This window comes from Nerophis lumbriciformis, linkage group LG12 (assembly GCF_033978685.3).
Source record: "Nerophis lumbriciformis linkage group LG12, RoL_Nlum_v2.1, whole genome shotgun sequence".
NCBI lineage: Eukaryota > Metazoa > Chordata > Actinopteri > Syngnathiformes > Syngnathidae > Nerophis > Nerophis lumbriciformis.
In genome coordinates, this window is record NC_084559.2 from 21,083,420 (window position 1) to 21,107,145 (window position 23,726).

Consider the following 23,726-nt stretch of genomic DNA (forward strand, 5'->3'; position numbering starts at 1 on the left):
AGATTTAACTTACTTAGATTTAACCCCGCCCCCTTAACCCCGGGGGGAGGAGTATATTTATAGGTAGAATTCACTGAAATTAAAGTATTTCTTATATATATATATATATCTATAAATATATATCAGTGACGTGCGGTGAGGTTGATGGCTGGTGAGGCACTGACTTCATCACAGTCAGATTTACAAACATATGAACCCTAAAGAGTATCTTATTCACCATTTGATTGGCAGCAGTTAACGGGTTATGTTTAAAAGCTCATACCAGCATTCTTCTCTGTTTGGCACTCAGCATCAAGGGTTGGAAATGGGGGTTAAATCACCAACAATTATTCCCGGGCGCGGCGCCGCTGCTGCCCACTGCTCCCCTGACATCCCAGGGGGTGAGCAAGAAGATGGGTCAAATGCAGAAGACAAATTTCACCACACCTAGTGTGTGTGTGACAATCACTGGTACTTTAACTTAACTTTAACTTTACACATACAAACTGTAGCACACAAAAAAGCACATTTAATAAAAAAAAACGTTATTATGGTCTTACCTTTACTTATAAGTGCGGGAACAGTGGTGTTGGTGTTGGAGGAGTTGTGAATGAATGAAATATGAAATCCGTGCTGCAGTCTGCAGGTGTACCTAATGTTGTGTCCCTGCAGTCGTTCACGGCTCCTCCGGCGCGAGCATCGTTGTTTTTGCACTTTTTGGCTTCTTGTTAAGTGACTTTTTTTGGGTGGATTTGGTCTTGCACGTGGAGGGTTTGGGTGTGGGCTTTGGTTGGTGTGGTGCTCCCGTCGGGGGGTGCAGTCTGCGGCGAAGGAGGCGGGGTTACGCGAGCCTCAGCAGTGCGTCTTCGCAGCAGTTTTATGATCGCTCAGCACAAGAAATACGTTACACACATACAGTTGTTGACAAAATACACTGTACATTATATACCTCAGCTAACTAAACTATGGAAATGTATAATATAATCCATATAGCAATACGGTCTCACTGCACAGCAGGCCAGCAGTTAGCCGAGTCCGCAATCCATGTTGCAGCACTGAGTGACGTGCCTCAACTGGCTGCTGATCACCGCACCGTCTCTTCTCAGTATTTGAACGGCAAATGTGAAAATTCAGCGATTTTGAATAAAAATAATCTAAAACTGTTGAAGTTAAATGGAAAATAACTTTATAGTATAATCACTGGATACATATAACAATTTAATTAATTTTTTTTCTTTTTACATTTTCTTTCTTTCCATGATGGCAGGTGAGGCCCCGCCTCACCTGCCTCTAGTGACCGCACGTCACTGATATATATATATATATATAATTTCTAGAGCTAACACCTGTATCCGATTTCATCTGTTCATTAGTCTGCGGTTAAAAAGGAATGTTCACACTTTGGAGAGCAGTTGCACCAGGTGGATTGACATGAATCATGGCTCCAACTCTGGAGAAGTCAATTGAAACAAAGGAGAGGATTATTAAACTCTCTTTCAATATGCATCATAACAAAAACGGTAATATTTAAAAAAAAATGGATAGATGTTGATAGTCCAACTCATACTGACTGGTACACACAAGCTATGGAGATGATATCAGTAGAAAAAACTGCATTTGGAGGGGAAGACACACAGGTCCGGTGGTCATGGATGAAGTGCTGACTGTCCAGAGTCGGGACTCAGGGTGGACCGCTCGCCTGTGCATCGGTTGGGGACATCTCTGCGCTGCAGACCCGTCTCCGCTCGGGATGATCTCCTGCTGGCCCTACTATGGACTGGACTCTCACTATTATGTTAGATCCACTATGGACTGGACTTTCACAATATTATACTAGACCCACTCAACGTCCATTGCACCAGTCTCCTCTAGAGGGGGGGTTGTTACCTACATCTGCGGTCCTCTCCAAGGTTTTTCATTGTCATCCCACTGGGTTGAGTTTTTCCTTGCCCTGATGTGGGATCTGAACCGAGGATGTCGTTGTGGCTTGTACAGCCCTTTGAGACACTTGTGATTTTAGGGCTATATAAATAAACATTGATTGATCGATTTAGTTTAGACAATAATGAGTCATATATTGGAATATGGGATCCATTATTTACATTTGTTTTAACTATTAAATTAACCAAAAATCTGACTTATTTTATCTTTGTGGATAATATTGGACACACTGTGACACTATTGTTCATTGTTTAAATGTTTTTATTTTATTTTGCATACATTTCTGTGATGATAATGTAAATGAGGGATTTCTAATCACCACTATGTTGGAATTCTTATTAATATTGATACTGTTGTTGATATTATCCATTTTTGTTTGACTACTTTTGGATTGTTTTGTGTCATGTTTGTGTGCCCTCTAAAATGCTCTGTTGATTGCTATTCTGGAAATTGGAATTGTATTATTATGGTATTATTTTGTTGGACTGATTAATAAAAAAAAAAATTAAAAAAAAAAAAGTACTTCTTCTAGAACAGTTGTTCTTAACCTTGTTGGAGGTACCGAACCCCACCAGTTTCATATGCGCATTCACCGAACCCTTCTTTAGTGGAAATTAAAAAAAATAAACATTTTCAAATTCAAGACAAAGTTATATGTTTTTGGTAACACTTTAGTATGGGGAACATATTCTAAGTAACAAAGACTTAATTTAGAGTTATTTGGTTAGGGTTAGGGTTATAATAAGGCCATACCGAATAAGGCATTAATAAGTACTTAATAATGACTAGTTAAGAGCCAATATGTTACTAATTTGCATGTTAATAAGCAACTAATTAATGGTGAATATGTTCCCCATACTAAAGTGTTACCATGTTTTTGTACTGGTGCACAAAGTGTACCGTGCATGAACATCACCTTGTTCAAAGAACAAAACCAACACAGTGCATAAACTCACAACAAATTACACACCTGCAAATCAGTCTGACTTCTGCTGTTGCCGTATCCGTAATACACAGATTGGGAGAAATTTTTATTTACACGATGAGTCGGGTGTGTCTTGACCTCCGCCGAATCCCTGAGCCCGACTCACCGAACCCCTAGGGTTCGATCGAACCCATGTTAAGAACCACTGTTCTAGAAGGTAAATCATCATGCAATGATACAAATTATGTTGATTGTTCACAGTCAGCTGTGTCTAAAATCTGGACCAAGTACAAACAACATGAGACGGTTGTAAAAAGGCAATCGTACTGGAAGACCATTTTAAAAACATCAAAGCATCGGGACAGAAAACCTAAAGCAGTAAGTCTTGAAAACAGAAAATGCGGAGTAAAACAAATGAAGAACAAATGGGCGGAAACTGGAATCACTGTCTGTGACCAAACTGTAAGAAACCGCCTAAAGGAAATGGGAATGAAATACAGAAAAGCTAACCAAAATGCTTAACAAACAAAACAATGAAGTTACAGTGGGCTAAGGAAGGGCAATTGTGGACTATGCATGGATGATTTTGGATGAAAATCATATTCAGTTATGAATCACGGATCTGCATTGGACGAGGTGATGATGCTGGAACTGGAACTTTTGTTTGGTGCCGTTCCAATGAGATTCATGAAGACGACTGCTGAAGAAAACGTGCAAATTTGCTCAGTCATTGGTGATATGCTGCATGTCAGGTAATGGCACTAGGGAGATGGCTGTCATTACATCTTCAATAGATGTGTCATGTCTTTTGATCATGTTTTGTTTGGCTACGTTCTGTTTGGTTTTTGGACTCATTTAGTTTCTGTTTACGCTCCATTGTTTTGTCACCATGGCAACCCATTAGTTTTCACCCGATTCATTTGGACTCACGCACCTGATTTGTTTTGATTCACGCACCTGTTGTCAATCATGACATATTATTTAAGCTTGTAGTTGCCAGGCAGTCGGCCTGGCGACATTACCCTTGTTACCCATGCTTGTATTCCATGCCATTGTTCCATGCTCGTTTTTTCACGTCACAGTAAGTGTTTTTTAGGTTTTATGTCCATAGTTCTGCCTTTGTGCTAGTTTTTGTTTACACGCTAAGTTTGTATCTCCCCTTGTGCGCGCTCTTTGTTTGTTCCTTTTTGAGTAAAATTAAAGATGTCTTTACCTTCACGCCATGTCCGATCCAATTCCTTTGTATTCCGGGAAAACAAACCACACCATAGTCCAAGTCTTGACAAAATGCACACGTTTACATTGACCTTTTGGACATTTCTTTTTATTCCATAAATCGAAATGATGTTTGAGGATGATAACATCATTTTTCAAGATGATAATGCATCTTGCCATAAAGCAACAACTGTAAAAAAAACAACAACTTACAGTGAAAAAAGATACATAAGGTCGAAGTCATGGTCTGCAAATTTATCTAAATCTATTTGAAAATCTGATTTAGATAAATTTGCATGTTTATACTATACTCTCGGCAGGGTCCTTGAGGGAGCATGGGAGTTTGCCCAACCAGTCTACATGTGCTTTGTGGACTTGGAGAAGGCATTCGACCGTGTCCCTCTGGAAGTCCTGTGGGGAGTGCTCAGAGAGTATGGGGTATCAGATTTTGGCGGTCCGCTCCCTGTATGATCAGTGTCAGAGCTTGGTCTGCATTGCCGGCAGTAAGTCGGACCCGTTTCCAGTGAGGGTTGGACTCCGCCAAGGCTGCCCTTTGTCACCGATTCTGTTCATAACTTTTATGGACAGAATTTCTAGGCGCAGTCAAGGCGTTGAGGGGATCCGGTTTGGTGGCTGCAGGATTAGGTCTCTGCTTTTTGCAGATGATGTGGTCCTGATGGCTTCATCTGGCCAGGATCTTCAGCTCTCGCTGGATCGGTTCGTAGCCGAGTGTGAAGCGACTGGGATGAGAATCAGCACCTCCAAGTCCGAGTCCATGGCTCTCTCCCGGAAAAGGGTGGAGTGCCATCTCCGGGTTTGGGAGGAGACCCTGCCCCAAGTGGAGGAGTTCAAGTACCTTGGAGTCTTGTTCACGAGTGAGGGAAGAGTGGATCGTGAGATCGACAGGCGAATCGGTGCGGCATCTTCAGTAATGCGGACGCTGTATCGATCCGTTGTGGGGAAGAAGGAGCTGAGCCGGAAGGCAAAGCTCTCAATTTACCGGTCGATCTACGTTCCCATCCTCACCTATGGTCATGAGCTTTGGGTTTTGACCGAAAGGACAAGATCACGGGTACAAGCGGCCGAAATGAGTTTCCTCCGCCGGGTGGCGGGGCTCTCCCTTAGAGATAGGGTGAGAATCTCTGTCATCCGGGGGGAGCTCAAAGTAAAGCCGCTGCTCCTCCACATCGAGAGGAGCCAGATGAGGTGGTTCGGGCATCTGGTCAGGATGCCACCCGAACGCCTCCCTAGGAAGGTGTTTCGGGCACGTCCGACCAGTAGGAGGCCACGGGGAAGACCCAGGACACGCTGGGAAGACTATCTCTCCCGGCTGGCCTGGGAACGCCTCTGGATCCCCTGGGAGGAGCTGGACGAAGTGGCTGGGGAGAGAGAAGTCTGGGCTTCCCTGCTTAGGCTGCTGCCCCCGCGACCTGACCTCGGATAAGCGGAAGAAGATGGATGGATGGATGGATATTTGAAAATCTGTGGTGGAAATGAAAGAAAATTTTACTTGACAAGACTCCAACCTGCAAAGCTGATTGCTTTGTTGCTTTGTTGGGTCTGCTCCTGTCTCTGGCCATGCTCCCCCTACCCCAGCAGACGATGGCGTTGGAACACCGCAGAGGCCACCACAGTGTATATGTTTCTTTTATTTTTTATTTATAGCTCTATGTAGTAATGGCTGGTTGCATCAGCTCTGCTCTTTTAATGTCTTTAATGTGCTTTGTGATCTTTGATGTTTGATGTTTCCCTCATACACACATGTAAGAGGGATGTGTGCTATGGCTACGAGTTTTTTTTCCCTTGGCCTCAGTCTGGACCCCCTCTCCAGTGGCCCCTGGCTTAGACCGCATTTTCTTTTTCTCACCCCCCCCCCCATTGTTTACCTGTTTCTCACCTTTTTTGTAAGGGGCGCCGGACGTTGGCAGACCCGTCAGCGATCCTGTTCTGTCTCCCTGTAATGTTTGTCTACTCTTGAATGGGATTGTGCTGAAAATCTTAATTTCCCCTCAGGGATTATTAAAGTATTTCTGATTTCTGATTATAAAATATTTATGTGTGTACCAGTCTTAAAGGGGAACATTATCACAATTTCAGAAGGGTTAAAACCATTAAAAATCAGTTCCCAGTGGCTTATTTTATTTTTCGAAGTTTTTTTCAAAATTTTACCCATCACGCAATATCCCTAAAAAAAAGCTTCAAAGTGCCTGATTTTAACCATCGTTATATACACCCGTCCATTTTCCTGTGACGTCACATAGTGATGCCAACACAAACAAACATGGAGGATAGAACAGCAAGATATAGCGACATTAGCTCGGATTCAGACTCGGATTTCAGCGGCTTAAGCGATTCAACAGATTAGGCATGTATTGAAACGGATGGTTGTAGTGTGGAGGCAGGTAGCGAAAACGAAATTGAAGAAGAAACTGAAGCTATTGAGCCATATCGGTTTGAACCGTATGCAAGCAAAACCGACGAAAACGACACGACAGCCAGCGACACGGGAGAAAGCGAGGACGAATTCAGCGATCGCCTTCTAACCAACAATTGGTATGTGTTTGTTTGGCATTAAAGGAAACTAACAACTATGAACTAGGTTTACAGCATATGAAATACATTTGGCAACAACATGCACTTTGAGAGTGCAGACAGCCCAGTTTTCATCAATTAATATATTCTGTAGACATACCCTCATCCGCGCTCTTTTCCTGAAAGCTGATCTGTCCAGTTTTGGAGTTGATGTCAGCAGGCCAGGGAAGCTAGGGTCGATATTCTTCTCTTGATCATCTTCGGTGGCATAAAGGACGGTGTGAGCCAAGACATCCAGGGGGTTTAGCTCGCTCGTCTGCGGGAACAAACTGCCGCCATTGCTTGCCGTGCTACTGAGGTCCTTTGTCCCTGAATTGCTCACACACTCCGGCAGATTCAATGGGGGTCTGGCGGCAGATTTCTTTGACTTTATCGTTGGAAATGCATCTGCTTTGAGTGTCGCAGGATATCCACACATTCTTGCCATCTCTGTCGTTGCATAGCTTTCGTCGGTAAAGTGTGCGGAACAAACGTCCAATTTCTTGCCACTTTCGCATCTTTGGGCCACTGGTGCAACTTGAATCCGTCCCTGTTCGTGTTGTTACACCCTCCGACGAGGCATGATGTCTCCAGGGTACGGAAAAACAGTCGAAAAAACGGAAAATAACAGAGCTGATTTGACTCGGTGTTTGAGAAAATGGCGGATTGCTTCCCGATGTGACGTCGCGTTGTGACGTCATCGCTCCGAGAGCAAATAATAGAAAGGCGTTTAATTCGCCAAACTTCACCCATTTAGAGTTCGGAAATCGGTTAAAAAAATATATGGTCTTTTTTCTGCAACATCAAGGTATATATTGACGCTTACATAGGTCTGGTGATAATGTTCCCCTTTAATGTCCTTTGTGTTCTTTGATGTTTCCGTCTTACACACATGTTTATGTGTGCTATGGCTATGAGGTTTTTCTCTCCCTTGGCCTCAGTCAGGACCCCCCTATCCAGGGGCCCAGGCTTAGAATGAATATTTTTTTTCTCACCTCCCCTCCCCAGCGTTGACCTGTTTCTCACCTTTTTTGCCGGAAATTGGCAGACCCGTCAGCAATCCTGTTCTGTCTCCCTGTAATGTTTGTCTGATCTTGAATGGGATTGTGCTGAAAATCTTAATTTCCCCTCAGACATTATTAAAGTATTTCTGATTTCTGATTATACAATATTTATGTGTGTACCAGTCTTAAATTTGCATCAACTGGCATTGGAATGAGCATGGACTGTAACAGCATTGTGATTCTTGTGCAGGTTTGTCATTGTCTTCTCAGGTGAATGGAGCTCGTTTTCAAGCAACCACATGGTTCCGTGAAGATTATTTGCATTATCCACGGGTATTTCTCTGGCCCATTTTGATTCGCTTTCATGCTTTCACACAAAAGCCCGGGCACAGATCTGTTTTCCCGCAGAACGCAGCGTATTGGAAATTTGTTAGCCTTAAAAAAACGAGAACGCCCACTCGGATGTGTGTTTCTAACGATAACGCGGCAAAACGAAAATGGTCGTCTTTGTAGTTAAATTTAGACAGTTGCGGGTGATTTATGATCCTGCCTTCTCCAGCGTGTCAACAAGGTGTTAAGGGATGAGCAAGGGGTTGCAGGTGTGCAGGGTTCAGGATTGACTCTCCTCACGGTGTAACCTGAACACATGTAAAGAGACAAGAGTCTGCAGACAGCGCAGATCTTTCTGATGTCGTTTCCCTCACGCTGGATCTTTGCACAGTCTTGCACGTCAATCTTTATCCACAGAAGAACATTGAAGCCGAGGTGTCAAGACAGCTGAACAGAAATCTCGAATGTCTGTCAGCCGACACTGGGGGCCACAACGACTGACAAAAATGAACTTCCTTTGTTTTCCGTGTCTGGAATACATTCCGGTGTGAAGGTGCACATCCATCCTGCTGTCTTTGTTGCGCCGTTATGAGGTGTAACACCTGGACGAGCTGAAAGGAACCCGAATGACGCCGAGGAAAAGGTCTTTTAATCTGGTTCAGATATTGTTTCATTGCTGTGAGCACTTTTTACCTCATCTGTGAGGCCTCGTCCTCAGACAGGGAGATCAGTGTATCTGCAGGCATTCCTTGGGCTCAAATATCAAAACAGCACTAAATAACATGTCATTCCGACTCCTCGGAACACAGACGTGACTGCAAGATCAAGTAGGTGTAGCATGTTGGAAAGAACGATTACTCCAAAATGATAAACCATCTTAACTTTAAAGGATGTCCTATGGACAAAGGAAAAAGTATGTCAGTTTTGGAGCTATATATTTCTTCTCAAAGTGCCAGCGGTTGGTAACCTAGTTATAGAATATGCCAGTGGGCTTTATTCTGCTCACGCGTTTCATTGTAAGCGCGACAGTTGCCTGGCTTCTTTGTGCGTGGTGATCAAGACAGCGATACCTAGTGATAATACTTTCAGTCCTCACGCTTTCTGAGCAATCAAATGAGGAACCTGAGACATGACAAAAAGGGAAAAAGAGCTCAAACTTGTCTGGAAGTAAAGTTGGTTGACTTCACTGCAAGCTGCGCGATACACTTGAATTAAATACCCAAAGCAGACTCCAAGGAATCGATGGGGAATGGTTTTTACTTCAATCCAAACAACTCCTGAAGAGCTCTGTCTTTGTCTCTGGCGTGCGACTCTGCAGAGTGCTAGGAGGATGCATAAGAATCCATGTGTCATTTGTTCATTCATTTCCCAAACTAAAAAAAAAAAGGAAATAACTTTTTTTTTTTTTTTCAATATTTGTTTGCGGACCCAAAACAAAAAAATGCTGGAGCCTATCCCAGCTACAGTCGTGATCACTTGTAAAGAACATAATGTCATGGCTGTCTTGAGTTTCCAATAATTTCTACAACTCCTATTTTTTTGTGATAGAGTGATTGGAGCACATACTTGTTGGTCACAAAAAACATCCATGAAGTTTGGTCCTTTTATGAATTTATTATGGATCTGCTGAAAATGTGACTGTGGAGGGAGGTGTGGCCAGCGCTGCCTGCAGGAGCTATGTCTTTGTCTCTGGCTTGCGACTCTGCAGAGTGCTAGGAGGATGCATAAGAATCCATGTGTCATTTGTTCATTCATTTCCCAAAAAAAAGGAAATAACTTTTTTTTTTTTTTTTCAATATTTGTTTGCGGACCCAAAACAAAAAAAAGGAAAACTCATCTATCCATTCATCCATTTTATACCTCTTATGCTGGAGCCTATCCCAGCTACAGTCGCGATCACTTGTAAAGGACATAATGTCATGGCTGTCTTGAATTTCCAATAATTTCTACAACTCTTATTTTGTTTGTGATAGAGTGATTGGAGCACATACTTGTGGGTCACAAAAAACATTCATGAAGTTTGGTACTTTTATGAATTTATTATGGGTCTACTGAAAATGTGACTGTGGAGGGAGGTGTGGCCAGCGCTGCCTGCAGGAGCTATGTCTTTGTCTCCGTCTTGCGACTCTGCAGAGTGCTAGGAGGATGCATAAGAATCCATGTGTCATTTGTTCTTTAATTTCCCAAACTAAAACCAAAACTAAAAAAAAAAAGGTAATCACTTTTTATTTTATTTTTTTTTCAATATTTGTTTGCAGACCCAAAACAAAAAAAAGGAAAACTCATGTATCCATTCATCCATTTTATACCTCTTATGCTGGAGCCTATCCCAGCTACAGTCGTGATCGCTTGTAAAGAACATAATGTCATGGCTGTCTTGAATTTCCAATAATTTTTACAACTCTTATTTTTTTGTGATAGAGTGATTGGAGCACATACTTGTTGGTCACAAAAAACATTCATGAAGTTTGGTACTTTTATGAATTTATTGTGAGTCTACTGAAAATGTGACTGTGGAGGGAGGTGTGGCCAGCGCTGCCTGCAGGAGCTATGTCTTTGTCTCTGGCTTGCGACTCTGCAGAGTGCTAGGAGGATGCATAAGAATCCATGTGTCATTTGTTCATTCATTTCCCAAACTAAAACCAAAATTAAAAAAAAAAAGGAAATAACTTTTTTTTTTTTTTTCAATATTTGTTTGCGGACCCAAAAAAAAAAAAAGGAAAACTCATCTATCCATTCATCCATTTTATACCTCTTATGCTGGAGCCTATCCCAGCTACAGTCGCGATCACTTGTAAAGGACATAATGTCATGGCTGTCTTGAATTTCCAATAATTTCTACAACTCTTATTTTTTAGTGATAGAGTGATTGGAGCACATGCTTGTTGGTCACAAAAAACATTCATGAAGTTTGGTACTTTTATGAATTTATTATGGGTCTACTGAAAATGTGACTGTGGAGGGAGGTGTGGCCAGCGCTGCCTGCAGGAGCTATGTCTTTGTCTCTGGCTTGCGACTCTGCAGAGTGCTAGGAGGATGCATAAGAATCCATGTGTCATTTTTTCATTCATTTCCCAAACTAAAACCAAAATTTAAAAAAAAGGAAATAACTTCTTTTTTTTTTTTTGCAATATTTGTTTGCGGACCCAAAACAAAAAATCCATGTTATACCTCTTATGCTGGAGCCTATCCCAGCTACAGCCGTGATCACTTGTAAAGAACATAATGTCATGGCTGTCTTGAATTTCCAATAATTTTTACAACTCTTATTTTTTTGTGATAAAGTGATTGGAGCACATGCTTGTTGGTCACAAAAATCATTCATGAAGTTTGGTTCTTTTTTGAATTTATTATGGGTCTACTGAAAATGTGACTGTGGAGGGAGGTGTGGCCAGTGCTGCCTGCAGGAGCTATGTCTTTGTCTCTGGCTTGCAACTCTGCAGAGTGCTAGGAGGATGCATAAGAATCCATGTGTCATTTGTTCATTCATTTCCCAAACTAAAACCAAAACTAAAAAAAAAAAGGAAATAACTTTTTTTTTTTTTTCCAATATTTGTTTGCGGACCCAAAACAAAAAAAGGGAAAACTCGTTTATCCATTCATCCATTTTATACCTCTTATACTGGAGCCTATCTCAGCTACAGTCGCGATCAAAAGTTGACATACACTTGTAAAGAAAATAATGTCAAGGCTGTCTTGAGTTTCCAATAATTTCTACAACTCTTATTTTTTTGTGATAGAGTGATTGGAGCACATACTTGTTGGTCACAAAAAACATTCATGAAGTTTGGTTCTTTTATGAATTTATTATGGGTCTACTGAAAATGTGACTGTGGAGGGAGGTGTGCCCAGCGCTGCCTGCAGGAGCTATGTCTTTGTCTCTGGCTTGCAACTCTGCAGAGTGCTAGGAGGATGCATAAGAATCCATGTGTCATTTGTTCATTCATTTCCCAAACTAAAACCAAAACTAAAAAAAAAAAGTAAATACCTTTTTTTTTTTTTTTTTCCAATATTTGTTTGCGGACCCAAAACAAAAAAAGCCTATCCCAGCTACAGTCACGATCACTTGTAAGGAACATAATGTCATGGCTGTCTTTAGTTTACAATCATTTCTACAACTCTTATTTTTTTATGATAGAGTGATTGGAGCACATACTTGTCGGTCACAAAAAATATTCATGAAGTTTGGTACTTTTATGAATTTATTATGGGTCTACTGAAAATGTGACTGTGGAGGGAGGTGTGGCCAGCGCTGCCTGCAGGAGCTATGCCTTTGTCTCTGGCTTGCGACTCTGCAGAGTGCTAGGAGGATGCATAAGAATCCATGTGTCATTTGTTCATTCATTTCCCAAACTAAAACCAAAACTAAAAAAAAAAAAAAAAGTAAATAACTTTTTTTTTTTTTTCAATATTTATTGCTGACCCAAAACAAAAAAAGCCTATCCCAGCTACAGTCACGATCACTTGTAAGGAACATAATGTCATGGCTCTCTTGAGTTTACAATCATTTCTACAACTCTTATTTTTTTTGTGATAGAGTGATTGGATCACATACTTGTTGGCACAAAAATAATTCATGAAGTTTGGTTCTTTTATGAATTTATTATGGATCTACTGAAAATGTGACCAAATATGCTGTGTCAAAAGTATACATACAGCAATGTTAATATTTGGTTACATGTCCCTTGGCAAGTTTCACTGCAATAAGGCGCTTTTGGTAGCCATCCACAAGCTTCTGCTTGAATTTTTGATTGTTGATGTGTGTTTATTGATTTTTAAATTCGCCTAAAAACAGACCGTTTTGTACACTGTTAAAGTGATTCAATGCCCAGCAGTACGCAAATAGGTTTCTGTATAGTATTTCTCCAGCCGTGGTCATGTAGTGACATACATTATGGTATTATGAGTCTAAGTATGACTTTATTGCTGGCCTCACAACAAATAAAGTTAAATGTTCGTTATCCGATTTGTCCAAATTGGGAAATTGGGAAAAAAAATAAAGGTGACCACTTGTCCAGTGTAAATCCCGCCTTCTCCCCGAGTGTACATAACATGGACAAAGATAAGACCTTCTGGAGGAAAGTTCTGTGGTCAGATGAAATAAAAATTTAGCTCTTTGGCCACAGTACCCAGCAATATGTTTGGAGGAGAAAAGGTGAGGGAACGCCATTCCTACCGTCAAGCATGGTGGTGGTAGTATTATGCTCTAGGTCTGTTTTGCTGCCAATGGAACTGGTGCTTTACAGAGAGTAAATTGGACAATGAAAAAGGAGGATTACCTCCAAATTCTTCAGGGCAACCTAAAATCATCAGCCCGGAGGTTGGGTCTTGGGCGCAATTGGGCGTTCCAACAGGACAATGACCCCAAACACACGTCAAATGTGGTAAAGGAATGGCTAAATCAGGCTAGAATTAAGGTTTTAGAATGACCTTCCCAAAGTCCTGACTTAAACGTGTGGACAATGCTGAAGAAACAAGTCCATGTCAGAAAACCAACAAATTTAACTGAATTGCACCAATTTTGTCAAGAGGAGTGGTCAAAAATTCAACCAGAAGCTTGTGGATGGCTACCAAAAGTGCCTTATTGCAGTGAAACTTGCCAAGGGACATGTAACCAGCTTGGGGAGGAGATCTTGCCCCAAGTGGAGGAGTTCAAGTACCTCGGAGTCTTGTTCACGAGTGAGGGAAGAGTGGATCGTGAGATCGACAGGCGGATCGGTGCGACGTCTTCAGTAATGCGGACGCTGTATCCATCCGTTGTGGTGAAGAAGGAGCTGAGCCGGAAGGCAAAGCTAATAATAAATAAATAATAATAATAATAATAATAATAATAATAATAGATTTTATTTTTTTTAAAGCACTTTATATTGAGTAAACAATCTCAAAGTGCTACAGTGTATTAAAAAAATAAAAAATATATAAATAAATAAATAAATAAATAAATAAATAAATAAAAAGATAATAAAGAAAAAAATTAATTAAGAAAAACTAGAACAGCCAAATAGCTAGAACTAGTATGCATACATCTAAAAAAAGGCTTTTTTTAAAAGAAGGGCTTATAAGCCTTTTTTAAAAACATCCACAGTCTGTGGTGCCCTCAGGTGGTCAGGGAGAGCGTTCCACAGACTGGGAGCGGCGGAGCAGAAAGCCCGGTCTCCCATTGTTCGTAGCTTTGTCCTCGGAGGTTAGCCTGTCCGGAGCGGAGGTGTCGTGTGGAGGATTTGGGGGTGAGTAGTTCTTTGAAGTAGAGGGGGGCATTTCCATGGAAGCACTGGTGGGTTAGCAGGGAGACTTTGAATTAAATCCTGAGTGGAACGGGAAGCCAGTGAAGGGATTTGAGAATTGGTTTACCGGTCAATCTACGTTCCCATCCTCACCTATGGTCATGAGCTTTGGGTTATGACCGAAAGGACAAGATCACGGGTACAAGCGGCCAAAATGAGTTTCCTCCGCCGGGTGGCGGGGCTCTCCCTTGGAGATAGGGTGAGAAGCTCTGTCATCCGGGAGGAGCTCAGAGTAAAGCCGCTGCTCCTCCACATCGAGAGGAGCCAGATGAGGTGGTTCAGGCATCTGGTCAGGATGCCACCCGAACGCTTCCCTAGGTAGGTGTTTAGGGCACGTCCGACCGGCAGGAGGCCACAGGGAAGACCCAGGACACGTTGGGAAGACTATGTCTCCTGGCTGGCCTGGGAACGCCTCGGAATCCCCCTGGGAGGAGCTGGACGAAGTGGCTGGGGAGAGGGAAGTCTGGGCTTCTCTGCTTAGGCTGCTGCCCCCGCGACCCGACCTCGGATAAGCGGAAGAAAATGGATGGATGGATGGACGGAAATGCAAACAGCTGTTCAAAGTTTAGAAAATAACCATAACTGTTAATGAAACCTGTAAAAATATGCATGTTAAGTGTTATAGACATGTTTCTTCTAAAACAACAATGTTATTAGCGATTTACTTTTGCATGAGCAATTGGTTCACATTTGCATATAGTACAAGCCATTTTACATTGTTACCATGTTCATGTTTTTTTATAATTTTTTTATAGTTTTTAATTTTATAGTTTATAGTAATGAAAAATGAAGGTTTACTTGGTTTAAACATTTGATACGGCCAATTAAGGTTGAGTACTAAAACCGAGTACTAAAACTCTGTTCCATAATGGCACCAGAACAAACAAAAAAAGTACCTATCTGGGTCTCATTCAGGTGTTAAACACATGCAGACTCAGTCACCCATGCAACAAATACTTGATGGCACACACAGTCTGACATTCTTTTTAAACTTTATTACTGAACTCCAGAACGCAACAAAAAACAACAACACAACACCTCCTCATTAAAAATCTATCCTGGTCACGGCGAGCGAGGTGCATTCATGAACCCTGGAATATTAACAATACAACACAAGCCTTTTTTTGGCACATTCTCTATGTTCTGTATCGCTGTTGGTTTTGCATTTTGTATTTATGTATGACTGTTTAACTTGAATGTCACACAATTTGAAAGAATAAAAAGGTTTTGTTTTTGATTAAAAATGTTATTGTTTTACATGATGGTACTAATATCAGTTCAAATGTTAATGATACCAATCCCTATTAGAGATGGGACTATGGCGGACAAACTGAGTCTTTTGAACGGCTCTTTTAAAGGGGAACATTATCACAATTTCAGAAGGGTTAAAACCATAACAAATCAGTTCCCAGTGGCTTATTATATTTTTCTAAGTTTTTTTCAAAATTTTACCCATCACGCAATATCCCTAAAAAAAGCTTCAAAGTGCCTGATTTTAACCATCGTTATAAACACCCGTCCATTTTCCTGTGACGTCACATAGTGAAGCCAACACAAACAAACATGGCGGAAAGAACAGCAAGCTATAGCGACATTAGCTCGGATTCAGACTCGGATTTCAGCGGCTTAAGCGATTCAACAGATTACGAATGTATTGAAACGGATGGTTGTAGTGTGGAGGCAGGTAGCGAAAACGAAATTGAAGAAGAAACTGAAGCTATTGAGCCATATCGGTTTGAACCGTATGCAAGCGAAACCGACGAAAACGACACGACAGCCAGCGACACGGGAGAAAGCGAGGACGAATTCGGCGATCGCCTTCTAACCAACGATTGGTATGTGTTTGTTTGGCATTAAAGGAATCTAACAACTACGAACTAGGTTTAAAGCATATGAAATACATTTGGCAACAACATGCACTTTGAGAGTGCAGACAGCCCAATTTTCATCAATTAATATATTCTGTAGACATACCCTCATCCGCGCTCTTTTCCTGAAAGCTGATCTGTCCAGTTTTGGAGTTGATGTCAGCAGGCCAGGGAAGCTAGGGTCGATATTCTTCTCTTGATCATCTTCGGTGGCATAAGGGACGGTGTGAGCCAAGACATCCAGGGGGTTTAGCTCGCTCGTCTGCGGGAACAAACTGCCGCCATTGCTTGCCGTGCTACCGAGGTCCTTTGTCCCTGAATTGCTCACACACTCCGGCAGATTCAATGGGGGTCTGGCGGCAGATTTCTTTGACTTTATCGTTGGAAATGCATCTGCTTTGAGTGTCGCAGGATATCCACACATTCTTGCCATCTCTGTCGTAGCATAGCTTTCGTCGGTAAAGTGTGCGGAACAAACGTCCAATTTCTTGCCACTTTCGCATCTTTGGGCCACTGGTGCAACTTGAATCCGTCCCTATTCGTGTTGTTACACCCTACGACAACACACCAACGAGGCATGATGTCTCCAAGGTACGGAAAACAGTCGAAAAAACGGAAAATAACAGAGCTGATTTGACTCTGTGTTTGAGGAAATGGCGGATTGCTTCCCGATGTGACGTCACAACGTCATCGCTCCGAGAGCGAATATTAGAAAGGCGTTTAATTTGCCAAAATTCACCCATTTAGAGTTCGGAAATCGGTTAAAAAAATATATGGTCTTTTTTCTGCAACATCAAGGTATATATTGACGCTTACATAGGTCTGGTGATAATGTTCCCCTTTAAATGAAGGATAAGAACTAATTTTCAGTTGTGAGCTGTTTTTTATGCAATTACCCACCCAAAGCCAACTATTATATTAGAAATGTTAGAACTGTTGCTTGGTTTACAGTACCTTTACGGCTGTGGTCAGATCAGAGCAGTTGTCACAGCGAGATGAAAGGGTTTCACCTCAAGGTGCTAAAGGAAACGGCCTGAACCTGAAATACCAGCTTTTATGCCAAAGCCACAGAGGGAGAAGTGGTGAAAGAGAACACTTAAAGCAGTGAAAAGATAGAGGGCCTTCATCTTTATGTCCAGACTAGAAGAATCCTGCACGGTTGTGACAGAACATCCTATTTCTAATAACAGCTCTGGGTCAGTTACAGATGGAGAGAGGGTCAGTGGTATGGGTGTTGACTTTCACTCCGACAAACCTCCTTGAACTACACAGAGACGTCGGATCACACCCTGTTTGGAGAGCTCAACATAGGCGCCAACAGCTTCTGACACCCACAACAACAGTAATGACATCACGTCCCTTTGGTCTTCTACTGCAGGCCAATGGAAAAAATACATGCATTTTCCTGACATCGCGACATCTGTAAGAAATGACTCCAGCTGCCATCGCTGACTGAACTTGTATCATCTCACCGCCCACACCATCATTCACCTTTAACTTTATGCTCTGTGATGACACAAAGTCCTTGAGTTTAGTTTGAGCTGAAACTCAGACCCTGTCTACATTAAGCCGGATAACTCATTAAATGAATAAGTATTTAGCCTAAGCCCCTTTTCGGCCAACCCTAAACTATTGTTTAAGGTTCCCCACCTTAGATAATTTTTTACACTGGTAAGTGCGCCATCTATTTCTTGAATCTCCATCTCTTAGCTTTGTATGGACTCATTGATCGTTTACAAACTGAGTTCGGAGAGGAAGTGACGCCAGAAAGAAGACGCCACTTAATAAAGCGGTTTCGTAACTCAGAGTTAACCACTGGAAATATGGAGGCGAGTCATCCAGACATGCCCGTGTTTCTCCTTCCGTCTGTACAGACGCTTGTGGAAATCACACATGAATACCTTAGGAGAAGCGATTGCAGCTATTCGGGATACACCACTTCTCAGACGGCAAGAGAAGTTTCGAATGTCCAGGTCAGCTGTGATTCTACTTACCGAAAAACTTTGTCCATTTGTGGAAAGACAGACAACGAGAATGTAGTTCCTTTGGATGTGATAAAAAAGGTAGCGTGTGCTTTGTATTACCTGGCCGACAAGGGAAAACTACAGAAAACAGCGATTGCTTTCGGACTGGCAAAGCAGACTGTATCAGTTATTGTCCGCCATGTATGTCGCAGACTCAACGTCTAGGTCCAGAGTATATAAAGTCACCAAAAAGGAATGGACAATGAAGGTGAAGGCAAAAAAAATGAGTAGTGTCCTGACCAGATATCTAGATCCCTAGATTGATTGAGGTAAAATGTTCTTTATCACATTGTTTACTTCCACGTGTCCATTAAAGATTTGATTCATTTATGAGGCGGGTCGTAGGGTTGCAAAGGGGTGGAAGTTTGGAAATATTAACCATTTTTTGATTATTCAAAGTTGGACACCGTCCATGGGAATTAATGGGAATATATGGGAATTCATGGGGAATTACAATAATGATAAATTATTGGGCACTTGTCTATATGCTGCTGCATCTTCGTGGCATTTTTGACGTAGCTCTTTGCACAGTATTTGCAAATGTACACAGCCTTTCCGCCTACATTGGTTGGGGTGAATTGTCTCCACACATCAGATGGTGTACGTGGCATTATTCTGTTTGTATTTATTTATTTATTCTTGTAAAACACTAATGCAATGCCACACACAGATATAAATAATCAGCTAAACAATTGGAGTAGTCTTTAAAAATATTTCACTGATGGACAATTGAATAGAAATAGGCTAGATCAGGGGTCAGCAACCTTTACCACTCAAAGAGCCATTTTGACCAGTTTCACAAATTAAAGAAAACAATGGGAGCCACAAAAATCTTTTGAAATTTAAAATGAAATAACACTGCATATACATTTTTTTTTGCTTTGTGCTATGTATAAAACAAGGGTCTCAGACACGCGGCCCGCACCTTACTATGAAAATTTAATGCTAGTGCGGCCCGCGAGTTTTATATGAATGGCGCTTGACAGCGTCATATTTGTCAACCCTCCCGATTTTTCCGGCAGACTACTAATTTCGGGGCAACTGTTCTCTCGAACGTACCGTGAAGGTACAGCATTTAGCGCTCATTACAACCAGCGTGCCGGCCCAGCATACGTTGTATGGGGCTCCTGCTTGCTCACGTAAGTGACAGCAATGCATACTTGGTCAACAACCACACAGGTTACACTGACGGTGGCGGTATAAAAAACGTTAACACTCTTACTAATATGCGCCACACTCTGAACCCACATCAAACAAGAATGACAAACACATTTCGGGAGAACATCTGCACCGTAACACAACATAAACACAACATAACAAATACCCAGAATCCCATGCAGCCCTAACTCTTCCGGGCTACATTGTACACCCCCGCTACCAAACCCCGCCCACCTCAACCGACGCACGGAGGGGGGGTGGGGGGGTTGATGTGTGGGGGAGCAGGGTGGGGTGGGGGCGGGGTTTGGTGGTAGCAGGGGTGTATAATGTAGCCCGGAAGAGTCAGGGCTGCATGGGATTCTGGGTATTTGTTCTGTTGTGTTTATGTTGTGTTGTGTGTTACGTTGTTTGGTTTTGGTTCATTGGTTGGTTTTGGTTCAAAGTGTGGCGCATTATTAGCAAGAGTCTTAAAGTTGTTTTATATGGCCACCGTCAGTGTAACCTGTGTGGCTGTTGACTAAGTATGCCTTGCTGTCACTTACGTGAGCAAGCAGAAGATGCATACAACAAAAGGCTGGGTTGGCACGCTGTTAGAACAGATGGTAGAGGGCGCTAAATGCTGTACAATCATGTCACACCCTTATAATTATTGTTTAGAATGAAAATCGGAGAATATTAATCCGGGAGTTATCTGCGAGAGGCACCGAAATCCGGAAATCTCCCGGGAAAATCGGTAGGTATGCAGCTGAGCCGCATCAGAGTGATCAAAGAGCCGCATGCGGCTCCGGAGCCGCGGGTTGCCGACCCCTGGGCTAGATGAATAAATTAACACTCAATCAGCATGTTAAATCAAACCACAACCTACATTCTTGTATGACAACGACCATTGTGTCTGTGTGGACAAGGATAAGGTTAGGTGGGATTTACCCTGGATAACAGAAGGGGCCTCAGTGCACCACACCGACTACATTTCCATGCACTAAATTAGTCTGATTCCTCAAATAATTCAGCACAAAGTAAACAACCCAACAACCCATGGAAACACTTTCATATGATCATGTTTGGCTTTTCAAACACCTAAATTATGCAGTTAAAAACCAGTTCTCTCGACTGGGTGTGTCCTGCAAGAGGGAACCCTATGTATCACGCACGCGCCAGTCTGAATATTTGATGCTAAAAAATATCAATGTAATCATAGTAGTATCGACTAGATACGCTCCTGTACTTGGTATCATTACAGTGGATGTCAGGTGTAGATCCAACAATGGCGTTTGTTTACATTTTGACGCCGGTGAGCTACGGTGTGTAGTGAAGCATCTTTAGCTATTCCTCGTCCTGCAGGGATGATACTTGGAAGAAACTTACTTTATTTGTCGCCGTGGAGGCGAGGATTAGTGATTTAGACGTAGCTAAAACACTGCTTTAACCGCTAGCTAGCCAGCCCTATCTTAAAGCACCTCTTCCTGAGGGCGTTTTAGTGTTATAACTTCACCTTTATTGTTAGTTGTCAAGCCAAAATGCGTCCGTTCTCCCTTTTCTGTCTACACACTGTGTCTGCTTGTAAGTACTCTGTGATTGTGCGCTGCCGAACATGCTCCTCTACTCGTAACGTGATGACGATGTTTGGTACCTTTTGGAACATTGACAATTTGATTCGAACTATATTGGTTGATATCGTCCAATAATTGATAAATGCAACATTTTGGCCTCGTATTATGTACATATTAGTATGTATCAAATGAAATCCCAAAGTCTTGAGTCTAGAAATCTAAGAAAATAACCCTTAAAACGTGGTCAAATGAGCATCTATAAAGAAAAGAAAAATAATAGCTTGTATTTGTTTGCAGGAAGGAACATTGAAATTACACTGTACATAATCTACACTGGCATGCATGAGTCAGGGTAACGATGTTTCACTAGGATACGCCCAAGCAAATTATGCTTCAGTGTCTTGCTCAGAGGTACTTGGGGCATTCTTCAGAACGTTTGTAATATTTCAAAGTCAGAAAAGACGAAGTTCGTCATACTGTAGGTCACCCTTTAAGCATACAAGTAGCATTAACACACATTATTTATACATCATAATAAAGCCAAGCAGGGGTCGAGGATCGAGGGAGGCAGTCAGAGATCTGGTTGGAGGTCGTGAGGCAACACACGATCACAGGCGACAGGGAAGACACTGCAGAAGACACAAGGGACATAAACTAGGGAACAAGGAAGAGCACAGAGAAGGCGAGCAAGGAACGAAGGAGGGGTGCCAGATGTGATGCTTACTGTGAAGATCGGCTACGTTCTGGCAAATGTCCCTTGGGTCCGCTGGCTTTTATGCCGCTCCCTCTCGTTAGCCCCAGGTGCACTGATTCTCGATTGCCTGCAGCTTCGTCGCTGCGTGGGCGTGCTGCGTCCAGCGCGAGCAGGGGCGTGTCTTATTTAATTTTAATCTAGTGCTTGGCTACATTCACACGTGAGAGGTTCTAAATCCCTGCGAGCCTAAGCATGGATGGATGATTATTCTTATGTGGTATGAATGGCCTTCTATAGTGAATGCGAAGCTTAAATTTGGAAATTGTGCGGTGCCAGATATTTCATCTCTCCCTACTGGCGTGTAATAAGTCGAAACATTAAACTGATTAATCAAGATCTCACTGAATATCAAGGGACATACTTCAATTGGCAGGGCAAACAATAACTGGCATCCTGTTTATTTGAAGTGATTACACTGGGTTTGTTCCCATCTGCCTCGTGGGAGGAAGCGGCGTTCTCGATACAGATGCTGTTTGTCAGAAGCCTGAATAGTGCGGCAGAAACCAGTCAGCTTGCAACGGCGGTGATTCAAGCGAACTGAAATAGAACAATGGCTCCTTCAAGCCCGTGTGCTATTTCATAAAGCATACTGTTTGGTTTGCTCCATTTTTTCCATAGGCATCATAGCAAGGTTTGTGTAGTATAAAGCCCTGCATGCACATTGGTGATATTTTAGTTTCCTTTGAAGTCTCTTGAACGAGGCTTCTGCGCCGCCTCAAATGCTTTGAGGTTGGATGATGTCAACAACATTTTTCAGTTCCACACTGAATTTTAATCTACAGTACATTTATAATCAGTTGCTGCATCTCAGGACGTGTCATATACCTTTTAAAGCTAAATAATTTTTATGGTTGTACTATAAAGATGATAGAATTCAGACACTGAACACTGGGGTCGGCAACCTAAAATGTTGAAAGAGCCATATTGGACCAAAAATATAAAAAACTGTCATGATCCGTGGTCCGGATCATGTTTTTAGTTATGTTCTGTTAGCTTTGGACTTCATTAGTTCCTGTTTTTGTGCACACTTGTTTGTTTTAGTTTCCATGACGACTGGTTAGTTTCACCTGCCTCATGTGTTCGGGACACGCACTTGCTCTAATCAGAGACTATTATTTAAGCCTGTCTTTGCCGGTTAGTCGTCCTGGCGACATTGCTCTTTTCATGCCATAGTTCATGCTGCTTGTTTTCATGCGTTACCATAGTTCTTGCTGCACTTTTCTTGCCACAGTAAGTCTTGCTTGTTTCATGCCATTCCATAGTTAATGCTATTTGTTTCATGCCGTAGTTTAGTGAGGTTTTCATGTCCATAGTTTCATGTTTCATGTCCTAAGTTTTTTGCCTTAGCTTCTCGTGTGAACGGCACGCTTTCCTTTTGTTTTGGTTCCTTTCATTTCTGCTGTGTAGGATTAATTGATTATTAAATATGTTCCTACCTGCTACACTTGTCCGGAAAAGTCTGTTTGCTTCCCGAGAGAACAAACTTCGCAGTAAGTTGCGAAAACCCCCATGCCATTACAAAAACAAATCTGTCTGGAGCCGAAAAAATAATATAAGTCTTATAATGAAGGCAACACATGGTGTACGTAAGTGTCTATATTAGCTATAATAGCCTACTATCAAAATGACTATATGTCGCAGGCTGAAGCAAATCTTTTTACACATTTTTACAACATTAGAAACCATTGGTAAATCGGAGGTTACTGAGAAGGTGAGATAACTTCTGGAAATTACTGGCTTTTAATGGCCAAAGGTATAGATGTGTGTGTCCAAGTTAAAGGAAACGGCAGGCTGCCTTCTTGTAATAGATTTATTAAAATTTTTGGCAAGCTCGGTAATGTTTGCTGTGGTCTGGAACAACGTGGCACACAAACAACTATCAGAAATGCAGCCAATATTACATACTCCTTTGTCCCACACGCCATCAGACTGTACAACTCCTCTCTTACTAGGACGACAGGGGACGCAAAGCAATGATAATACTGAAATAAATTGCAACAAAAAATAGTGCAATTAACAGTGCAATAAACAGCAAAAACAGTGCAATACATTTTAAAGGTGCAATATACACATTACATCTTTCATATAATCGACAGTATTACCGTTTTTCTATATTTTTTCTT